The sequence below is a fragment of the Petaurus breviceps genome, unplaced genomic scaffold (assembly GCF_028583685.1).
Source record: "Petaurus breviceps papuanus isolate PSGF00001 unplaced genomic scaffold, PetGlider_PUasm1.0 126, whole genome shotgun sequence".
Taxonomy (NCBI): domain Eukaryota; kingdom Metazoa; phylum Chordata; class Mammalia; order Diprotodontia; family Petauridae; genus Petaurus; species Petaurus breviceps.
Window position 1 is genome coordinate 66105509 of NW_027185655.1, and position 24708 is coordinate 66130216.

Consider the following 24708-nt stretch of genomic DNA (forward strand, 5'->3'; position numbering starts at 1 on the left):
CCTTCCTTCCTTCCTTCCTTCCTTCCTTCCTTCCTTCCTTCCTTCCTGCCACATCTGACACAGTTTTTACTATTTCTATGAGCACAATTGACCATTTGTGGTCACTGTTTCAGGTTGTTTTGCTAAGGCGAGAATGCTCAGACATATAAAATCAAAAACATTCCCCCCCTCCCCGAATCATAGAACATGACTAATTCTATTCTGATGCATGTCATCTAAGGAACTGGAATACTTACATGTATGCCTAAATTTTTGACAAGTTAGACACAATTAATTCTAAAAAGGGTTGTCCCATGGAGATTCCTGGAGAATAAATAATGCTGCAGGGAATCTGTAGTGATGTTCCAATGTATGATTTTGATTTTTTGGAAAACGGAAACTGAAAACTGATCAATCCTATGTACCTGAGAAGGCACAGAATAGCTGGCCATGCTCAGATTCTCTATCATGCCAATGATCCTGCATTAAACATTCTTGATCATGATTGATTAAACTTCTAGGTCCCAGGAACATAGCTTAGCATTTTACTAGATCTGTGAAGGAATCAACAAAACTTCCCTTCAGGGCTGTTTCTAAATTGAAAGGATATGATTTACATATGAACTTTCAAAGATGGGTCATAGGGACTGACATTAGTGTTTTTAATAAATTCAATTGAAAGTGTTTTTTTCCCCCTTTGTTTTAGTATTTCTTGTGTGGAAGGCACTGAGCAAAATATTGTGAGGAACACAAGGTAATGAAGCTTCAGTCCTGCCCTCAAAGAGCTTAAACTCTAGACAGAGCATAGACACAAAGAAATAAGAAGAAAAATGCAAAGTTGTATACATACTATATTCCTAGCCCCACTCCTCTTCTTCCCCCTCCCCAAATACCCCCAGGATTAATGAAGAGAGTTGAATAGGAGAAAATTCCTAGATATATTTTATAAGAGTTGATCATAGGTGCATGGTACCATGCCAAAGAATACAGTGAAACTTGTTTTTCATCATCAGTTGATACTTGTATGACTTTCCATGATTTTATTTTAAGGAATAGCCTGGAGAAGAGGAGTCATCAATTCTATCAACTTGCTGTTGTAATATAAAAGCATTTTCAGTCAAAAATTCATAAAATCATACTGTTTTCCATCTGCTGCTTTTGTTGTTTGGTTCAATGCTTTGTGACCCCATTTGGTCTTTTCTCGGCAAGATACCGGAGTGGTTTGCTATTTCCTTCTCTAGGTCATTTTCCAGAGGAGAAAACTGAGGCAAACAGGGTTAAGTGACTTCCCCAGGGTGATCCAGCTAGTAAGTGTTTGAGACCAGATTTGAACTTAGGAAGAAAAGTCTTGACTCCAGGCCCAGCCCTCTATCCATTATACCACCTGGATGCTCCCATATTGCTTTTACCATTAATTAGTTATGTGAAAATATTTGTTATTCATCTCACGGAAATTTATCAAAGTATCTAATTTAAGATTCATCATTCTGGAGTTTTTATGTAGCAGTATGTTTCCATAGATTGCTTTGTGGTTTGTTCAATTCTAGTTTTCATCTTCCAATTTGACCAGCTACAAATTTCCAAGATGCTGTCTGGTTCTCCAGTCTAATTTGTTGTGTGAAGCTAAGACAGTATGGAGTGATTGAATCAGCATTCCCAGAGCTATAAATTCTTAGACCCTTTAACTGGTTCTTATACCGGCATAATGAGGTCAGAAGAAATGAAGACCTTCTCTGTTTTGCACATTTCATGATCTAGTTAATAAATAGACACTGAAATTAAATATGAATCCTTTAAAATTAATTTAAGCCTCTCTTTTCAAGTTCTAACTCCATTATCCCTTTCTGTCTGTCCAGTGAGACTTTCCTTTTCTCCTCTCCCATCCCCCTAACCAAAATGCTTTGAACAGCTGATAAAGATGTGTACTTGTTTGGATGAAATTTTATTTTTAAGGAGAAGAGAGGGAGTTATGAACCTGGAATAAGGAAGGTCTGAGTGTGGCCCTGATCAAGTCACTAAGTTACTTGACATCTCTCAGATCAGACTCAGTTGTCTCTTAGGTCATTTCCAGTTTGAAATCTATGACCCTTTTAAGTTTGCAGGGTACCTTTGAGCAAAGATGAGGTTGGGGGCAAGGGAGAAGAACAGTATTATTTGATGATGTTTCTACAGCAGGTTTTTATAACAGGTTGTATCACAGTAGTGAAGAAATTAGGAATTATGACCATTTATGGAAACTATTACACTTAATTCAAGTTTGCTCATCTTTTAACTTAAGCAAAAGTTCAAATAAATTAAATGGAATACTTTCAAATGAGGAATGTTCATGAAGTAATGCTTGTTTACTCTTTATTTTTGTGAAATAATCTCAATACACTTCTCAAGTGCATATTGGAAATACTATCATTTCCAGGTGCATTTGTTTTTTGTTCAGTTTACTTGATCACAAGAACACAAAGGTGAATACCTGTTTTAAAGTATTTGTTCAACAAACCATTCTCTTTAGGGCAAGCAGAGAAAATCCTTTAATGATATCACATTGTTCAGAACAAGAAAAGTCAATGAAGAAAATCAGGAACAGGTAATTTATTTTTCTGTTTACTTAACCATGTCTTTTAAATCCTTAGCCTCCTTACCATAGACCTGTAATGTGGTTTTCTGAATTCAGGCAGTTTGCAGGTAAGTTTAGTAAGTGTTTTTCAGAGGTATTTTCAGGATCCCCCAGTTGCTAGTGCCATTACCTGTAATGGAACCTTCTAACTACTCTGTATTTACCTTTGTTTGTGTTGTACTCATAGGTTATGTGTGTCCACATAGTTCTGTCTAGCTGTAACTCAAATAGAAGCACGAATAGTTATTTCTAGTCCTCTGCCTACCTTTCTTCAGGGGAGTCTTTGACTCCTTCTGCAGAGGAAGTAGGAGTTTGGGGCCATGAGGCAGGCCACTTTGCTTTCCTCAGAGAGGGAGTACCTGTCATGAATTATATCTTTCAGCTTTCATAAATAGTTTTTGTCTTGAAGAAATGATTTTTAAGTTCAAGCTATCCTCCTGATTATATCCTAATGGAGGAATGCTCAGAGCTATCTCAGAAAGCTTGACTTCCTTTACAACAAATACCAGTTACTTAGACACTATCACACAGTGAATAGTGAATAAACCCTTTTATCCAAAGTCAATAGTGAACAGCAATCATAAAAGTTACATGTATTAGAATACACCAGGTAATAGCAGAGTAAATGAGCAATTTCAATCAATGAGATATCAGAGAGAGAGAGTGCTTTAGTACTAGTACTACTACGTATCTGAACTATTTAAAGATATTAACTATATTCTGAAGGATATGGTACATGGATTTTCCCATTAGCTCTTTGTTTCCAAAGATCCCAGATCTGATGATTGTTGTTTGGGACACATGTGACAAAAGTGAAAGCTTTATGTCTATATTTCCTTGATTCATACAAGCTGTCAACTTAGACAATGTCATTTTGTATTAATGGCATTTCATCTTTCCTTTATCTTTCATGGCTATTGCTATCTTGATTTAAGAAATTCAGTTCTCCTTCTAGACTTGCCAAATCATCAGGTTTCTTTTTTTAAAAAATGTGAATATATAAAAATGCTACAGGCATTTACTTTTTCAGATTAGCTTTGTGAATGGTTATCCTAGGATTCCCCTTACAGAGAGTGCTAGTAAAGGTGCCAGTGCGATATTACAATTATGGCCAGTCCCACTAGCCTAGAATACATCATTGGCATTACCCAACTTCTCCTTATAGTAGGATCAGGTGCCATGCCTTTTCAGGGACCGTTCAGAGGTGTCTGGTATAATATATTTCAATCATTCACTACTGTGAGTTAATTACCATGGTAGATTGTTATTGTTATTGTTGTTTTAAGTATAGTATATATTGGTCCTCTTAAGGAAGTTACTACCTAGTAGAGGGAATAAGAGATGGACAAAAGCAAGTAGAATACAAAGTAGTATGTGATAAATGCCACCACAACAGTACGAGTGGGGTGGGGTGTGGCTTCGCTTAGTGCAGAGTGTGATATACAAAGTTAGGACTATTTGATTCTGTTATACAAGTAAAATGTTATAGGAATCAGGGATGGTCAGGCTACTTCTAGTTAGGGCAATTAGGAAAAATTTCCTATTGGAGGTTGTGTTAGAACTTAGAATGACAGAGGGGCATGATTTTAAAATCTTTTGGTGTAAGGAAAGAAGTCCTCAAAGAAGAAAGAAACCTTCCGCAAACAAAAAAGAGTCAGTGTGGAAAAGTCACCATAAGATGATAGAGCAGGTTTAGAGACATCTAGTTTGACTGGAGAGAAGACTATGTAGAGGGAATTAATGAGAGATGAGTTTCTGTCAATACTTTGGGCCAGATTATGTGTAACCTTGAGGTTGGTCTTTATATGGGGGTAGGGAGAGTAGGGGAATTATTTAATGTTATTGAGCAAGGGAAGACTGCAATTAAGTGTGTTTGGGAAATATTAATCAACTGTGATGTTGTGTGATCGTTAGTGTAGGCACAGACTGGTGGCTGGAAGTCAGTGGATGGTAGTGAAATGGTCTAGGGAAGAAGGCTCAAACTAATGTGATGAGAGCGGTAATAGAAAGGAAAATAATAGGATACAGAGCTTAGAAGGGACTTTAGAAGTCACCAATTAGAGACATTACCAGGGAAGGATCGTCCAGGTTGAAAAACTGATTTGATATTAAGGATAAGTCAGAGTCAAAGATGATTGAAATTTTGAGTCTGAATGACTTGGGGAGTGGATATCATTTCAAAAGTTATAAAGTAGAGAAGATATGCTTTTGTGGGAAAGGCAAATTTTTATAAGGCTTAGGATTTGGAGCTAAAAGGGATGGAAGTGTTCATCCGTTCTAGACTAGTGACTCTATTTTACAAATAAGGAAATCAAAATGCTAGCATTTTTGTTTTCCGCTTTTTGGAGGGCAATTGGGGTTAAGTGACTTACCCAAAGTCACACGGCTAGTAAGTGTATCAAGTGTCTGAGTCTGGATTTGAACTCAGGTCTTCCTGACTCCAGGGCCAGTGCTCTATTCACTGCGCCACCTAGCTGCCCCCTAGGAGTTTTTTTTTTTATGTAGTAAATATGATAGAGAAGGCTTAGTCAAATATGAATCCAGGTTGGATCATTCCAAATACTGCGATTTTTTCACCCTTTTAGACAGTGTTGAATTTGAGTTTCCAGGTGGAAATGCACAACAGGTAGATGGAAGTGTGGACTAGATAGAAATTAGGACAAAATCAGTTTTGGTGAGTCACAATTTTTATAGAGGTGGTAGTTGAAACAGTGGGAAAGTGTAAAATATCTGAGTAAAAGAAAGGGACTAAGGATAGGCTGTTGGAGATTATTAATTTATGGGGCAGGAAGGAGAATTAGAGTAGGAGACAGGTTAAACAGAGCCAGACAAGAAAGAAAAGGAGAACCACAATAGTATCCTGTTAGGAAAGCCAGAAGAAGAGAGGGCATGGAGAAGATGGGGAGAGTTAGGCAGTGGCAAGTGTTCCATCAAAGACAAGGAAGGGGAATAAAAATCATTTGATTTGGGAACTGGTTGGTTACTGATGACTTTGGAGAGGACACTTTTTGCATTTCTGGCTAGAAAATAAAGGACTCTGAGAGTTTAGAAGGCAGATAAACAAAATACTTCCAGCTGGTAATATTAGAGAAAGTCTTGGTGGTCTTGAAGTGAATAATTTCAGCATTTGGGGAATAATTCTATTTGCATATGTGTGCCACCAAGAGCTTGTTAGGTCAGCTCAATGTATTAAAAAATTCTTTTAGCTTTTTCTTTAACATTAAAAAATCCTTTTTAACTCTAATTTCTTTGAACTTTTAAATCCAAAAAGATCAACTTAAGGATACAAGTTGACATATAAGCCAGTGGTAGAAAGTTCTTATGCTTGGATGATCTTTCCACACATTTATTGCCAGCTGCACAGTGCTAACCAAAAATAAAGGAATCACATAGTCCACTTGTTATTTTTTTAATAAACAAAGGATTCTCTGTTCTTCAGTTCCTGGAGTTCATTGCTTTCATTGCTGGAGAATCCTTATCATTTCCAAATGACACAGAGATGTATTTGCTGCTAATATGTATATTTTGCTTTCTATCTCTTCTAATATCAATCAACAAACATTTATTAAGCACCTACAATATGTTAGGCACTGGGGTTACAAATACAAAGAATATTTTGCTTTTGAGGAGCTTATGAGTCTAATAGAGTATCCAAGAGATATAAAAGCAAATAAATATGATATAGGGTAGATTATAAGGATGATGGCAGTCCAGGGAGAGTGCATTAAAATTTTGAAAAGGGATAGATCATTTTCATCTGGGAAGAGAAATAGGAGAATGCTTAGAGAGGAGATGCCTTCCAAACTTTAGATAAAATGGAGTGTTCATTAAGTGGAGGTGTAAAGGGTGTGCATTCTAAGTATGAAGGATATTTTTAGGACATATATAGGAGAGAGCAAGCTTGAGATTAGGGAAGAGGGAGTCCTAGGTGTTGGCTGAAATGTTAGAATGTGGAAAAGGAATAGTGTATAGTAGGAATAGGAAAATAAAATTGAACCAGGTTGTGGAGGGTCTTACATAACATTCAAAAGAATTTTTACATTATCCTAAAGGCCATTGGATGGTGCTGAAGGTTTTTGAGAAAGAGAGAGATAGGGTCAGACTTATGTATTAAGAAACTAATTTTGACAGCTGTGAAGAGAATGAATGGGGAGAAGAGAGTCTGGAGGTTTACAATAAGTGTGATTGAGTGATCTGTTTCCTATGAGCTCTAAGCAAGTCAAGTCAGAGAGCATTTATTAAGTGTCTGCTATGAGCCAGGCACAGTGCTAAGTGCTGGGGATATGAAGGAAGGCAAAAAGGAAAAAAAACACCTAGTATTTGCTCTTGCTCTTGAGAAGTTCACAATCTAAAAGGGAGAAGACATGCAAACAGCTGTATATAAACAAGATAAAAACAGGATAAATTGGAGATAATCTAGCATCAAGTGAGATCTGGAAAGGCTTTTGGTAGAAGGTAGAATTGTAGCTGGGACCTGAAGGAAGCCAGGGAAGCCAGGAGGCAGAGATGAGGAAGGAGAGAATTCTAAGCATGAGTGACAGCTCATGAAAATGTCTGAGGGTGAGAGAGTGTTTTGTGTGTAGAAGAAAAGGGAGGCCACTGGCCAGTGTCATTGTATTACAGGATAGGTGGAAGACATTAGTAAAGTCTGAGAAGAAGAGAAAGTGAGGAAGGGCCCAAGTTGTGAAGAACTTTGAAAACCAAGGGGAGGATTTTATATGTAATGAGTCTTGATTTTGTGCATGCCCAGATCTTCTAATTTGGAGGCACCCACATGGGAGGCATCCAGGACCTGCTTTCTGTAAGAAGACATTCTTCACAGCTTCTTCATTGGCAGTGGAGCTGGAAAAACCTGGGTCTTTGAAACTACCAGAGTAGAGTTCATGACATGTTCAATAGGCTGTTGTAGATGCAAGAACAGAGGTCAGTTGTTCATGTTCTTACCACATTCTTAGTTTTATAGTTATTTTATTAAAAGACTTATCTCCTTTCTTAGACTGTAATCTCCTTAAGGAAAGGCACTAGATCTTAGTGATCTAAATTTCCAATACATTGTACCACACATAGTCAACAGATATTTCTTGTTGGAATATGGACTGGGGGGAAAAAGATCACTGCTGAGAAATCAGTCATTTGTGCCAAACTCAGGAGAAGAAAAAGATGTTTGGTGGTCTTAAATAAGGTGGTCATCATCATGAAGTTTGAACTAAGAAATAATAATGTGGCATATATACATAGGTGTTTTGTTTAATTTTATTTTTGCTAAATTAATACATAAAAACTATCTGAAAAAGGAAGACCCTACTGTTCTATGAAAGCAATACATAGAGAAAGATCACCAAAAAATGTCATACAAGCTTCGAGGTGATGAATTATTTTAACACTTTGTTCTAAGTGCTATACTTCATGGAAATAAAACATGATATTTCTTAATGAGAAAAAAATTAAGAATAATTATACATCTAATAAGCACTTTTATCAGGACTAGATCTGACTTTAAGAATGAAGAAGTTGAACTCTACCTGTATAAGGTAGAAGTGAGTTCCTGCCCCATTGTTCCTCACTGAACTTGAGCTGTGCAGGAGAGACAGGGAAGCAGTGATCACCTTCTCTATTTTGGCACCCTTTATAACTGGACCCCAAGCAAGTTACAAGTTTAGAACTGCTTTTGGCTTTGAATGAATCCATCCTTAAATCTTTACTCCATTAGACAAGAAGTTAGAATAGCAATAGAGACATAATTAAAATTACAGTGAGTAAAGAGATGATTTTCAAAAGTTCATGTTTTTAAATTTGTAGGTAATGAAAGTCATCTATAACAGACCATAGCATGAGTTAATTAACATGGCTTCTTTTTTGTACTTCTTATTTCTCATTCTCCTTTTCAGTATGTGGAGTTTTATTGTGTTTTTTCCCCCTTTGAGTCATTTCCATCACTTTTAATGCTTATAAATTTCCTTTTTGGATTTTTTTATTTTGTAGGTGTTGGGTACTCCCTCTACTGATAACAGATAGCAACGATTTTTCTGTACCAATTAACTATTTGTGATGTATGATTATATATCTTTTCACAAATTCTCTTTCTTCCTCCTCTCCTTCCCATCAAGCTACCCATCTGTTGGTTCTTTTTCTCACTGCTCTACAATTGTTTTTCTTTCTTTATATTAATGCATAGCACAGCACTTGGCACATTACATGCTTAATTAATGCTTGCTGACTGCTTACATAGCCAGCCTACTTCCTTTCAATCATACATGTTCAAGACAGTTTCTTTAATGATACTTTTTATAAGTAAGTCATCATTTTACATCCTACTTAGATATAGCACATGTCCTTCCATTGGTCTTTGAAATCAATATAATTTTGATTTATCCAAAATTATAGTTTGCAGAGACTTGGCATTAACCAATAAAATGTGTGTTAAAGATATTGAGTTTTACAGAAGTATAACATTTAGAATCATCAAAAGCTTGGAACAATTTTCCAAATATGATCCTATTTAATTCCCAACCTAACTCAATTGTTTTTAGGTCTCATATAAATTGTATGTGTATGCCTGCTTTTACCACCAACTCTTAACACATTAAAAGAACATAATATTATAATAAATCTAGAGCTGAAAGAGGCTTTTGAAGCCATTTAATAGAACCTCTTCATTTTACATGAAACTGAGACCTCAAGAGGTTAGTGTTTTACCAAAGTCACATAGGTAGTAAGTTGATTTGCCAGGGTTCACTAGTGATTGCAATATTGTACTTGATGGATTAAACCAACTTCTTGCTGTTTACCTTAGTTGGAACAGTATTTTTTTTTATCCACTTTGTTTTCCCATCAAGATGGTTAGACATTCCCTTATATGTTGCTACTAGGAATGAAAGGGTTTTTTAAATTTCCAATCTCCATGCAGTTAGCATTTCATCTGTGAATGGGAGCCAAAAATAAGAAGTTTTTTTGTTTAAACCTCAGGGGTTCTGGAGAACAATTTAGTTGACCCTCTTTTTTCTTGTTTTATACTTCACTTGCCAATACCAAACAAATTGTTGAACGTTATCTTGATAGTCATGTCTGTCATTTTCTTGTATCATTTCAATATGTGCATAGGCAATATCTTATTCTTCAGATTCAAATACTGTGATATGTGAATGAATTTGTGATCTCATTGATTTGAAGATTCCTTCCACTAGTGAATTTGTCAATAAAACTCTTGCATTCTCCTTTATATCTTTCAGTAAATCTAATAGAGAATTTACATAAGATGCTGGAGGCCTTCCTCTGGTTCTTAAAATATTTCATTTGTGCAACTCTCAAGCTTTCTATTATTATATCTCATTCTTTCTGTAACATAGCCAGCATTTACATAGCACTAGACATTTTTCAAAGCACTTTACACGTGTTATCTCATTTGAGATTCATGACAACCTTGTTAGAAAGAGGCTATTATTATCCCCATTTTACGGATGGGAAACTGAGGCACAGAGTGGTTAAGTGACTTGTTAAGTTCACACAAATCGTAAAGGTCTAAAGGAGGATTTGAATTGATTTCTTCCAGACTCTAAGCCCAGTAGTCTATAACCTAGTATGATTACCTTCTCTACTTTTGCAGTCAAATATGCCTTTTAATCATCATGTATAAGTCATTGCTGTTAGTATTCTGCAGCCTGCTTATTTTTAACACACATCTCGACATTACCCTTTATATCATTTATAATGTTGAGACCTTGGTGTTTTTCTTTCCATGATGGATCGCTGGTCTCTGCTTTTAAATCACCACACCTACTCAGAAGAACACACTTTTATAATATATTATTAGACTTTTCAAGTCTATATAGCTTGATTTACACTAATATTTTAAGTTTCTGTGAACAAGTTTTACCTTGATCTAATACTGTGCTACTAGGCTAGGCTACTGGTGATGAGCTTTTCTTATTTAATGAGCTATACTTCTGACTGCATTGTGGGGCAGTGAAAAAATGCTAGATCTTCAGCCGGGAGAGAACTGGGTTTGAATTTTTCCTTTCTAGCTGTGTGACCACAAGCAAGTTACTTAACTTTTCTGACTTTGTTCCCTCATCAGTAGAAAGAAGATAATACCTTTATTATGTCATACTTTTGTTATAAGAAGCAAATGGGATTATCTGTATATGTATATCTCTCTATATACTATATATGGAATATGTATTTGGGACAAATATCCTAAAGGTCTTAGTATAGTTTTAAGCTATTCATTATTTTTAGTTTTAAGCTATTAAGCTGTAATAGCTTAAAATAACACTAAGATTTTGGAATGCTGTGTCTATGCGCAGGCATGTGTTTATGTGCTTTGCAAATCTTAAACAGCAATATAAATACCAGCTATTATTAGCAGTATTTCTTTAGTAGCCCTCTGCTATATCTTCTGGTCCATGATCCATGATATTTACAATACAAAAAAGCTTAACAAATTTTAGACTATATGGTTAAATGTACTGGATTTTGTGTCCAATTTTCATGTGTTCGTATATTTCTCATCATGTTGTAAGGCCTTTGCCAATAGGTTACAAGGGCTAGGTTGCAGATTTCTTTTGGATCCATCCTAATAGCACAGAACTGTGCCCAAAGGAGGTTCTCAGGAAGCATTCTTGCTAATTGAATCTATTATCAAAACCATTTAGGAAATATCCAGAGTTAAATCATTGTTTGGAAATTGCAATGATGCTTCAAAATTTTAAAATGTGAAATTAACTAAAATGTGAATTGAAATGATTAGTACCAAGTATTGTCTAGGTACACATAAACTCAGGATTTAGCATATGATTGTAAGAGGTCTGTTCTGATGAAATTAAAATATAGAAAAGAAGCTTATGGAAGCTTTTGAGTTTGTTCCTTGGAAGTCTTTGTGAAGAGGCCAAGCAAACATATGTTACATGTATTATAGTGCGGATTACATCTGTGTGGGGATTGAATTAGATGACTGCTGGATTCCTTTCCAACTCTCAAATTCGGTGATTCTTTTTCAAATGTTTTTCTTTGTTATAAGTGAGGAGGGGTATTGGAAAATGACTATGGTATAAAACAAATGACATTCCAAACTATTCATACATTCCTCAGTACTGAATGACACCATATAGCTGTGGACACAGTTTACTGGAAATGTGTTCCGGAGTTTCTGGAACCTTTGTTACACGGTTCATTTTGCAAGGAATTCTACTTCACACAGCTGCAAATTTCTCTCTGCATTCTTTCTCCATATCCACAACAGATATTCCTAGTACTTGGTCACCATCCTATGTATAAGAACCCATTACTATGTACTTAATCACTATTATTAAATTGCTGTTTTCTAGTCTTAATCTTCTTGGTTCCTTTCATCATGGATCTTATTTTTAATCCTATAATTTTATAGCACTACCTCAAAATATCTTTATATTATTATCTTTATACACCTAGAACTGGGTGCAATTTTATAGCCTAAACTCAAAGGTAGGAAGTAATTTTTAAAAATGTTCACACAGCCTGCTGTAGTGGAAGGGGAGCAAGACTTGGATTCAGAAGGCCTGGCATCACCTTCTGTCTCAATCATTTAACTTAATCTATCAAGTAATTTATTTTTGTGTCTCAGTTTCCCCATTTGTCAATTTATAAAGAAGGAGATTGGAGTCAATAACCTGTAATGTCATTTCCAGTAATAAATCTATGAATTTATGGTCTAGCTCATAACGATTACTAAGTATTAATTGTGTACTAAGCACTACTACTAGTCTCATGTTTTAGGAAAATGATAGACATCAAAGGAGATTATGACTGAGGGGAAGAAGCAGAATTAAATGTAAACACAAGTGACATAAACACACAGATACATAACCATGAGGAGCTGGGCATTGATAGCAATAAAGATTAGAGCATCATAGTAGTGAAGACTGAGAGAAGACTTGACTAGAGAAGGGAGGGTTTTAACAAGGGTGGACTCAGAGTTGGGAAGGGCTTAGTAGGGTGAGTTTTTCCAGGTGAGAACAATGGCTCAGATGCTGGAGGAAGATAGCCAAGCATGGTCCTGGCAAAAAATAAAAAAAAAATGGCAGAATAGGAAGAAGTGATCTGAGGAAACTTCTGTGCTTCAGTCGATCTGTGATCTCATCATGTGGTTACTCCTTCCAGGAGAAAATTAACAAGGCTTTCTGACTAGATCCCAGTGAAGGTGAATAAGGAATCTCCTAAGTAATAGTGTTATTAGAATTCAAACTGCATATTTCCATTGGGCTGGAAGCAGTGATTATATTTTACATAATTAAAAGTTCAGATAGTGAGAATTAGAATGGACACAACCATTTCTGGGGGATTCATTATTTCACTGATAAGAACCTAGCTTATCGGGCATTTACTGTGTACCAAGCACTGTGCTAAGTCCTAGGGATACAAAGTAGGGCAAAAAGAGTCACCATCCTCAAGGACCCTACATTTATAATAGGTTACATGTTAGTAACTAAGTACAAATGAAATAACATTATGAAGTGGATGGAAAGTGATCTTAGAGGGGAAGATTCTAGCAGGTTGCAACCCACCCATGACTCGTGCCCTTCCATAGTGACTCAGCCAATATGGGAATCTCTCTGTAGGCCAGGGGTCCTTGACATTTGTGTGTGACTGTTTTAGACATCTAGTGAAGTCTGTGGAATCTTCAGAATGTTTTTAAATCCATATAATAAAAGTATATAATATAAAGGAAATAAAATATATTAACATACAGCTATCAAAGTAGTTAAAAAAAAAAGTTCACAAACCTCATGTTAAGATCTAGATTTTATGGGTCCAATGCAGCACATGGACTCTCCAATCTATTTTCCCTTGATTTCATTATATGACCAGCTATGTTCATCTTTTAGTCCTAATTGAGATACAAATAGAAATAAATTCTAGAAAGGAAAGAAAATGAAACTGGATGGTTAGTATTTAAGACCACAGTCAGGAATAAAGAGAGAAAATATTAGATTAAATAGCACAAAATATGTAAGAGAAATATAATATTATTACACTTTTGCTCATGTTCTATTGGAACTGGGCTTTTTTTTTCTCTTTAATATTTTTTGTGGATACATTCAGGGTTTCATGACCTTGATTATAGCATTCAGCATTTCTCTGTGAGACCTTTCATTTGGGCACAACTGGGTCCTTCTTGAATTTCCTGTATGTTGTTATTGTTATTATATACCTCTTGTTTTTAATACCGTGTTGCTTAGTGCAGCCCTGTAGTCACACACTCAGAGAATGTTGCAGCTGCAAGGGACCTTAGAGAAAATCTTGTCTGACTCCTTCATTTTACAAATGAGCCACTTGAGGCCTGCAGAGAAGTGACTTGTCCAACATCACATAGTGAGTAATTGGCAGAGCTGGGACTCAAATTTCCATCTTCTGACTTCAGATCAGTTATGCAACAAGCATTTATTTAGCACTTACTCTTTCAACTCTCTCAGCTTCTTCCCTTTCCTGACTAGTATTTGGGTGGAAAAAACTGGGCAGAAAATGAAAACACCGGCTATTAGGCTATTAGGCCCCGGTTCTTAGCTTTCTGCCTTTGCTGCCTTGAAGCAGCTCCGTCATCCAGCAGTGAACCTCTCTTCCTCCTGCTTATCCAGATGGTATTTTTTTTTTTGTTTGAAACTCACCAGGCTTTGGGGAATTGTCCCCTTGACTCAAGTGTAAAACACTATAGCCAAGGGTTTAGGTTCCTTTTATATCATCTTGCTATTAAGGTTCAGTAAGAAGTGAGTTTGCAGGGGCGGCCAGGTAGCACAATGAGTAAGAGTACTGGCTCCAGTGTCGGGATGACCTTGGGATCAAATCCGGGCTCAGATGGCCATGTAATCTTTTTTTTTTCTTTAAGCAATTGGGGTTAAGTAACTTGCTCAAGGTTACACGGCCATGTTTCTGTGTGGGAGCTAAGTGTCTGAGCCCGGGATTCGATCTCCAGGTCTTCCCAACACTGGAGCCGGTGCTCTTACTCGCTGTGCTACCTGGCCGCCCCCTGGCCATGTAATCTTGAGCAAGTTACTTAACCCCAATTGCTTTTAAAAAAAAAAAGAAGTGAGTTTGCAAAGATGGACAGGTAATGAAATGAGTTTAATTGTCAAAACAGTGTTACTTTTTTCTGCCTTTGGCAGGAAAGATAATGATCCGAGTTAGTGTTCTTTGCTGTGAACCATACTACTTTTCAAAATAATGTTATTTTAAGAGTAGATTATTTAATCAAAGAAGTTTTTAATATTATTTGCTACTTCTTTTGGAATCTGGATTGGGATCCTCATATTGGAAAATCTGTAGATTTGAATTATTGTCCTCTAAGCCTTCCTTTAGCATTTTTTCTTCTGAAAAAAGGAAAAACACATATGACCATGATTTCATGATGATAGATTTGAGATAAATGTTTTTGAGGTGTAAACTTTCAAAAATCTTAGATGATTTTTTTGTTAAACCTTTTATAAGCTTAGAAATCTTTTTAAAATCTTAGTCAAATATTCATATTAATGTAATATAGGCTCTGTTGCAAATTATGAACTGGTATTTTCAAATTCATTTAGTTCAACAAGCACAAAAACCCCTGAACCATTACATTCCTGCATGTTGGTATATGGGCATGCTTTTAATAAACAAGGGAATCTCTTCCTTTCTGATTCGTTTATAGTGTCAGGAAACACTTATTAAGCTGTTGTGTACAGACTCTTTAGAAAGTAGTTTTTGAAACAAAAACAGGAAGTCATAAGCTTGTAAGAGCTGGTTAGCTTCTATCCCCTAGAAGACAGGCTTTTAAGTAGACTCTATACTAGTGAGAATATTCTCTTATCATTAAGGGAACAGTCTCCAGTATTTTGTATGAAGGAGAGACAGACTTTCAGTTGTCTTCCATTTCACAGGCATTCCATGCTGATGATCCTGACACTTGTACATTCCCCAAAGGGAAACCACAGCCATTATATAATTTGCTTAAGCTACAATTTCATGCATTGAGGAAAAAAAACCCACATCTTTTCATCTTTCTAGGTCACAGAGGTAGAAATTTATGCAAAAACTTTTTGGAGAAAATTACATAAATGATATTATTGGAAATGATAATAAAGTCACCCAACCAATTGAAACAATTATTTAATGCCATTTCCTTAACATGAGAAGCAGTGGTAAAGTAGATATGGGGAAAATATATAGGGAAGAAGAAGCTCAATATTAAGACCTTTATCATACATAGCCTCTTTGTCTAGAATACTGAGTTATTACAGAAAGACTTGAAATGTAACCTAGTCCAAAGCTATGAGGCAAAAACATTGTGTAAATTTCAAAAAAAAAAATGGCATTTTGGAAATTGAATAGAAATTTTCATTGGTGGATGTAAAGATTTATTAAGGGAAGAGGGACGACATGATGAAATTCATTTCTTGGAGGTAAGCTAAACCTCGTTTCAAGTAACACAGAATAAATTATTTCGAAACAGTTCCTTCTTATGAAATACTCGCCCTTGTCATGAATCCAAGACCAATGATTGAATGGGTTATAGGTTGAATAAGTTACAGATGCTAAGAGACTCTGTCTACACCTGACTTTTTTGGCATGGTTTTCAGTTTTGCCTTCATGAATCAGCACAGCTCACTCTTTGAAAGTCAGTTTCTTTTACCCCATCTGGACCTCCCCCTCTAATCAAGGTTGGCTAAGTCACTGTTTGGGAGCCAAGTTACATGATAAATTTCCTTTTACATGAGAAAGGCGCACATTACTTGAATTTTCCATAAAATTTACATATAAATTGACTGAACACAGGGACCAAGTTATTGCAGAAGAGGACAGTCAGGACTGTTTTCTAGGTCATCTTGAATCTCCATTTTGTATAAGGAAGATTTCTGTAGGCTCACAGTGCGTCTCTTTGCAAGAGAACCTTAAAAATTTTTTTTTAAATAAACCTCTTTTGTCTTTATTTAAAAAAAATTACTGAATTTCCATATGTTGCTTTTGTGGTCATACTTTTACCATGTTAAATGTTATGTATTTGACTTTTTCACCCTTTGAAGAGTCCCTTTAACTTAATATTTTATGGTTACTGCTTTGGGTGTTTCTATCATTTGCCTTAAGATGTCTAGTTCATTCTATTCACTGAGAATGACATTAATCTCTTGCTTTTCCTGCCCTTGGTTTCATTCTCCAGCCCTGCCCTGGGCTATACTATGGAAAAGTCGAATAATTTTTATTGCCTCAGTATGTTGATTCTAGATGGAAGAAAAACATAAAAGACAGTGATTTTGATGTATTTTCATTGCTTTGAAACTTCTTTCAATATGTAACTTTATTTTAAATTGTTTTTATTAAAAACTTAACATTGTATATCATCACAACCAAATGTGCTATCAACAATACAAATCCAAATCAATAAATTTCAAGGCACAGCATAAGATAAAATCTCTTTCATACCTCAAAGTCCTTATCAGGATTTCTCCCCATCCATTATGCCTTGATATTGAAAGTAAATAATGGATTTCTGGCTTGTTTCCTTTTTTTTTCTGGGACCAGAGGTTGCATTCTCATCTTTATTTTTTCATAGGAAACCAAAGTTTGCCACTAAATGGACCTTACAGGCTATCTTTTCCAAATTTCTTATAAAGAAGAGTGAAGTTTCAGGGAAGGGTAACTTATTCCATTTTAAAGGGTGCTTTCAGAAAACACACAGGCTTTATATAGCCCTTTGTTGGAGGTGGTCAAATAATCTCAGTTTCTCTTATTAGAATAACTAGCTTTCCTCTTGCTGTTTTACATAGAGATACTATAGCTTGGTTTCTTTAATTTTCACCTTCCTTCCATTTCTAAATGATCTTCAGATTGGAAAGTAACATTAAAGCAACATTAGGCAAGTAAGTTCTGAAAATATCCCCCCTCAGAAACTTTGAGTAGCTTCCCATTGCTTTATAAAAAATGAACAAACAAATTCTTTCATCCAGAATAGCTCTTTCAGTCTGACTTGAAACTGCTTTTTCATTTTTATCTGTTGCTATTCAACCTTCATACATTCTACCATCCTTAACTAAATCATTGACAATCATGTTCTGACATCTAATGCTGTACATTAGTGCATTTTACTATTCATACCTAGAATGATTCCTCACACCTCTTGGAATGATAAAATCCTTTTCCTTCAGACCAGCTCTTCTATACAATCTCCTCAGAAGAAAAGATTTATGTGATTGATTGGGGGAGGGAGGGTGGGAAGGAGCATGGTCATGATTTTTGTTTTTAAGTATTTGAAAGACTGTCATGTGGTAAAGAGATTAGATTGAAGTTTGATCACAGAACAATGGTTGGAAATTACAAAGAAGTCAGTTTAATCTGTTATTAGGAAAATTTTCCTAAAAATTAGAGCTATCCAAAAGTGCTGTGGGTTACCTCACAAGTTAGCAAACTCCTTGAATACCTTCAAGTAGAAGCCTGAACAATTGCTCATCAAGTATATTATAATGAGAATTTCTTTGATGTATGGGTTGGACTTGGTGGCCACTGAGGTCCCTCTCAACTCTCAAATTTCATGATTCTCTCAACTATAATTCTTCCTCACCTTTTACATGCCACTGACCTCCCTGTTTACTTAATCACATTCTACTTCATGTTATACTTGTGATCAAGTCTTATCCTTCTAGGAAACTATAAGGGTCTTGAGAGTAGGGGCTGTCTTGCCTTTTACCCCCATCTTTGTAGCACTAGTGTCCAGCACAATGCCTTGCATATACTCAATTAGTTTTTGGAAAGGATCTCAGAGGCTATATAGTCCTTCCTAGTCATGTTACAGATCACTGGAACCCATAAAACTTAAAATGACTTGCCAGAGTCACATGGCTAGTAAGTGGAAGAATCATGATTTGTACCCAAGTTCTCTTACTTCAAATCCAGCATACTTTTCACTGTATGCTACTGTCTTAGTCACTGAACAAGCATTTATTAAACTCTTAGGAGGTGCTAGGCAGTGTTTTAAGCACTAGACATAGAAGGAAGGGAAAAACCAATCCCTATATTGTTATTATTCAGTTGTTTCAGTCATGTCTGACTCTTTGTGACCCCCTTGGGGTTTTAAACTTCATGAAGATACTGGAGTGGTTTGCCATTTTCTTCTCCAGCACATTTTCCAGTTGAGGAGACTGAGGCAAACAGGGATAAGTGACTTGTCCAGGATCACACAGCTAGTTAGTGTCTGAGGCCAGATTTGAACTCAGGAAGATGTGTCTTCCTGACTCCAGACCCAGCCCTCTATCCACTGGGATACTTAGCTGCCCCCAAGGAATTCACAGTCCAAATCTAAATACTTTGTAATACTGAAAGTATTCATTCCCTCCATTCCCTAGAGATAGCTATGGGTCAGAGAGTGCTGTCCACAGCTAATGACTAGTCTTTTCAAGTTCCTAGAATGGGGATTCAGTTATATTGTTTCCACGATCTACTATGAAGAAACCTATGCTTGGGAAACCACTGCTTTATCTCTCTCTTTACCAAAGCTTCTGCCATTTTAGTTCTGAGGAGACTAGAGTAACTTCCAAGCCCCCAACACTAAGTTAGATGCTAAGTAGAGGGCAGATGGGTGACCCTTGCAGGGGATACTTTAGAAGGAATTCATCCTCAGGAACAAGTTGGCTTCTGTGGCCATTGGAGACTCTTTGAATTTTAGATGTTATCATTCTCAGATGTCTCTTAGATGTTATACATTCCTCATATTGGGTGAAAAACATAGATGAGGGTCTCACAGTACCTCATTTAAAAAAATAAACAATGGAAATAGACTTACAAAACCTGTTCCTTTGGAACACTTCTATACAATTTTTGCCATATTTTAATTTATTTCCCACCTCTAATTAAAAAATAATTCCAATAGCCTGAGAATGATTCCTATGTTAATAAACAAATGGGCCCATTAATGCAATCCTACAGATACTTATGGATACTCAGTTCTGGAAAAAGCTGCTTGCCTTTGTTAATTAAAAGTGAATCTAGGGGCAGAGAAAGCAAAAGCTCCCTCCTCTGTGCTCTAATTGCTACACAATGTCCAGGGCCCACTATAGATGTGAGTACTCTGGCTTTTATCTGGATTGAGAAATGATTCCCAACTCCACTGAAATATTGCAGGGGCTCAGGAGTCATTTAGAAATGACACAAAGACATTCCCAGGGTGGTTTTTATAAGCCTTCTCTCCATTAGAAACCAGACTGAAGAGAGTCAGCCTTTTTATTGCCAAAGTGTTTTCACTATTTTTGTACATGATCCCTACCTGTCAAACAAAACCACCTAGGAAATTGGAGTACTCCATCTTGGCAGGAAAACTGACATAGGGGTGAACTCTCCTCAGTTTGATGAAACACTGGCATTCGAAGCCTGTAGGGATGCCTAGCATATGTTAAGGCAGGCAGAAGCCTGCTCTTAAAGTCTGAATCCTGTGTCCTTGTTGTTGTTAATACCCATGTTGTCATGTCCTTCTACTAAAATCCTATTCTCACTTTTTGGAGGAGCATTTAGGTTCTCAATAATACTTCAATGGGAGAAAAAATGCCAGCAAATCCTTCCAGGAAGTGTGGTACAGTAGAAAGAGCACTGATTCTGAAGTCAGAAAAGCCAAGTTCAGATACCACCTGTGATGCTCATAGTCTGCGTCACTGGCCTGTGCCTCACTTTCCTCATTTGTAAAATGTAAATGGATGAGATGATCTTTATGGTCTTCCTCAGCTATAAATCTGTGACCCCATGTTTACATACTTAATTATATTTATTGGGAGTTCTAGGGTTCATCTTTTTTAAAGGTTTCCTTGGGGCGGGGAGGTAGAGTGACACATGTTAAACCTGGAGTCAGAGGACCCAAATTTGAATGGAAGCTATGCCACTTACTCCGTGCACCTCAGTTTTCACATCTGTAAAATGAAGAGTTGGATGACGTGGTATCTAAGGTCACTTCCAGCTGCTCTGATTATCTAAATTGGAAAGACTTGGGATGTCTTGGTGACATCCTAGAGTGGGGAACTCCCCTCAGTGCTACTGTTTCTGTGGTCTGCTTTGAAGACACTTATACTTGGAAAACCACTGCTTTATCTCTCTGCTTACCAAAGCCTCTACCATTTTACTTCTGAGGAGACTGGAGTAACCCCAAGCCTCCAACAACTCAGTTAGACACTAGGTAGAGGGCAGGTGGACGACCCTTGCAAGCGATACTATAGAAGGGATGAGTTGGCCTCCATGGCTTCTGAAATCTCTTTGATTTTTATACAATTTTTATAATTCTTTGAAGAACTGCATTCCTCATATTAGTGAAAAACATATAGGAGGGTCAATATATGAATGACAATATGTCATTCTAGCCCAACCAAGTCCAAAGATGTCCATAATCATTGGGTTGATAAATGGATGACAATATTTTTCAGCTGCAAGTCCACAAAATAAGCCTGCCTAAGGTCTTGAACTGCATTAAGGGAAGGAATAACAACAGTGCTGAAATTGTAGACGCTTGAAATATTAAAAAAAATAATTTCTTGTCATGTTCTAAGCCAGTTGGGATTGTTTGCTTCCCTTTTTTCCCCACTTACATGATTGTTCTTAGTAAGCATAATGAAGAAAAATGATGATTTTTAAAAATCTTCCGAGTTAACATAAATAATGTTTTTTTTTTCAAATGTGGAGTTTTTAAAACATATGCTTTTGTGGGTTAAAACCATTCAATGTAAAGAACTTTAACTGATTTGAAAAATAACTTTGTCCCTATTAGGGCTTCTCTGATGGTCCCTCAGGCATTTTCCCTTTAGAAACCTTATTAGCAATTCATAATCTTGGTGTAACATTTCCTTTTGCTCATATACATAGTGTAATTACCATCGTTTTTATTCTCTATTTCCCCAAAGATATACTCTCTGCATTGACTGCCAATCTATTATAGGGTTTTTACCCTTATGTTTAAAGTCCCTTGATGGGATTAGAATAGTTATGACATTTGCCCATGATTTAAATCCCTTCAGTTTACTTTTCTTAGCTGAATATATGGATTGTCCAAAATTTTCTGGATAAGAACCATACAGAAGACTTACTTTGCCAAAAGAAATTCAAAAGCCTTAGGGACTCATTTGAAATAGTTATAATAATTATTCTTTTTTTCAGTCATGTTCAACTCTTTGTGACCCTTCTGATTTTCTTGGCAAAGATATTAGAGTGGTTTGCCATTTCCTTTTCCAGATCATTTTACAAATGAAGAAACTGAGGCAAACAGGGTTAAGTGACTTGCCCAGGGTCACACAGTTAGTAAGTGTCTGAATCCAAATTTGAACTCGGTTTCCTGCCTCTAGACCCAGAACTGTCTTCACTATGCCACCTAGCTGCCCTGAATAATAATAATAATAGCTAGCATTAAATAATGCCCAGGATATGCCAGTAATTATGCCAAGAACTATACAACTATTATCTCATTTGATATTTATGAAAGCCTGGGGAGGTAGATGCTTTTATTATCCTCATTTCAGAGTTGAGGGAACTGAATCAGAAAGAGGGTAAGTGATGTGCCCAGAGCTGCACAGGTAATAGGTGTCTAAGGCTGGATTTCAGCTCAGCTCTTCCTGAGTGCAGGCCCAGTGCTCTATCCAATGTGAAAAAAACTTAAGATCTCCAAAAATTGAAGACATTTTCCCTTTTTTTTTTTTTACTGGATTTTCAAATGAAATGAACAAAATGCTTTTATACATTTGAATTTCTTCTGGGAAAACACTTATGGGGGGTTGTAAGGCCCTTATTTTTCCTTCTCATTGATGTGTGTGGGTGTTTATGTGTGTGTGTGTGTGTGTTAAAATATCACTTATTGGAAGGATTAGGTTCAATGGCAAGAAACTGCAAAGAGGTTCAGAGAAGGTTAGAGCTGGAAGGTATCTTACATACAACCAATTCCAAAGGCAAAACCAATTCTTCATCTGTAAAATAAGGATATTTGAAATAAGGAGTCTGAAGAGTAGACTTGGTTTAGCCAGGCGAGGACTAGACTGAAGCCCTCAACACCCACTCTAGTCTCTGCCCATCATGCTATACTGCTTCAGTGCTGCTCAGGGGAAAGATATCAGATTTGGAGTCTGTAAGCCAGGGTTTGAATTCCAGGTCTGGTAGGTGCTACCTCCATAGAAATGATACCTCCATAGAATTCTTATCTATAATATGAGGGAGCTGGACTAGATAATCATTGATGTCACTTCTCATGCTATTTATTATAACCTTTTCTCTTCCTTGTCCACAAAGACATAACAGGATATTGCAAAGCGGTTATTTTGATGTCTACGAAATGCAGTATGGGAAAGAGAAGTACTGATTTATGATGAGAAGACCCTTTAACACCTGTGTGACCATGGGCAAGTGACTTAACTTTTCAAAGCCTTAATTTCCTTATTCACAAAAGAGCAGTCTGGAGTAGATCACTGTAGCGCCAATGCAATATTTACAGCGCCCATGATCACAATAAATACCGTGACTATAAGTATTGCATGAGGTTTGATCGCAAAATATACCAAACTCTCCAGATAGAAGATAGAACTGAAGCATTTATTTAGATACCAGAAAACCAAATCCCAAAATGCATAAGCCAATTCCCTCATAATACCAAAGATATTCAGAAGCCACAGCATCCTTCGGTCTTCCCACAAACCAATACAAGATCAATATTTACTCACAAACCTTTGTATCTCCTTGCCTGAGTGTCCTTTCTCCCCCACCATCTGGCTAACTCTGACTACCAGCTTTCTGTGGGTTCTGATTCCCTTCAGCAAACTCCTTCCATCACAGGCTCCATGTGACAATCAGCTTGTTAGGGGGTAGAGTTTACTTTCAAAGCAGGGGAGGTCTTCAAACTCCCCTAGGTCTATTAAGGAGCAGGGAAGATCTTCAAATTCCCATTCCCATTACATTTGGCCCCAAGATCTTTCATGTCCCTTACATAGCAAAAATTCCTTAACAATAAATTAGAATTTAGGGAAAACTGGTGGAAAAACTGGTGTCAACAGATCTTTGCAAGAATATAACAGGGATAATAGAAAAACTTTGCACATAAAAAAATAACTTAGGGTGGGGGCTTGGGCACAAGCGCCCCATCCTTCCCCCCTTGAATGAATGGGCCTTGAAACCTTGGGGTAAGGAGCAAAGGTCTCTTCTCCAAAGCTACTTCAAGCTGAAATCCGATGTAGAGCTGCCCTAAGAGGTCTCATTTGAGAGTTTAGCTCTTTAGCTGTCATCGAGAGCTTGGTCAACTCCAGGTCCAGAAGTGGCACATCACAGTCATGGACAGGGGATGACATATGGCTTAAGCAATCAGGCATCTGCAGGTGGAGATATAGAAATAAAGAAGAAAATAAATCTTGCAAATAAGTTTAAGAGACAAAAAGCCAAAAAGAGACAAATATAGGGTCAGCCGTGCTTCTGGAGTCCTTGGACTCGCTATCATAACCTAGATCTAAATCTGATCTATGATTCTTTATCAATGGCTGCTGACATTAGTAGCCATAGAAGAAAAGAAACAAAAATATATGTATATTTTTAAACCATGACAGCCTTTCCAAATGTTTCTTGGATGGTCTATTGTCTCTAACAAGGGCATTATCTATCTGGAAGTAAAGAATTCATTTGGTTATAAGAGCATCAGTGTCATCACAAGCTTCTTTTTTGGTGATCACTAGTGAATATTGTCAAGTTATTGGGATTTTTAGCCCAGACAATGCATTTTGGCTCACTTAATTATTCATTTTTTCATTAGATTCCCCACATAATGAAGGAAGGTTTTTCCCTCGTCCTTATAAATGTGACATGTATATTAAAAAATAATTAACTGAATTTTCTGCCATAGCCAAAGAAAGGGTCTTTGAAATTCATTATCTTTAAGGGATTAATAAAGATGTCTAATATATTTTTAGCACATTCAAAATACAACATATTTCCCTGTAAGATGAAAACCCTGTTCTTTGGGTTTTTGTATGCTGAAGCCCTTTTGTCAGCTGATAACTACAGCAACCTCTCCAGCTGTAACCAGGTTGCTATGGAAACCGAGGGCTGCTTCTACATCTACAGTAGTCTAGGCTAACAATAGCGAGTATAGCCAATCAGAGCTTCTCTCCACATCAAGTTTC

At 36.6% G+C, this 24708-nt stretch overlaps 1 protein-coding gene across 2 annotated transcripts in view; it reads left to right on the top strand.

The window, feature by feature from the left end:
- The window catches only part of GPM6A (glycoprotein M6A), a 523488-nt gene that overhangs the window by 309650 nt on the left and 189130 nt on the right, over positions 1-24708 (top strand). The window lies entirely within an intron of this gene.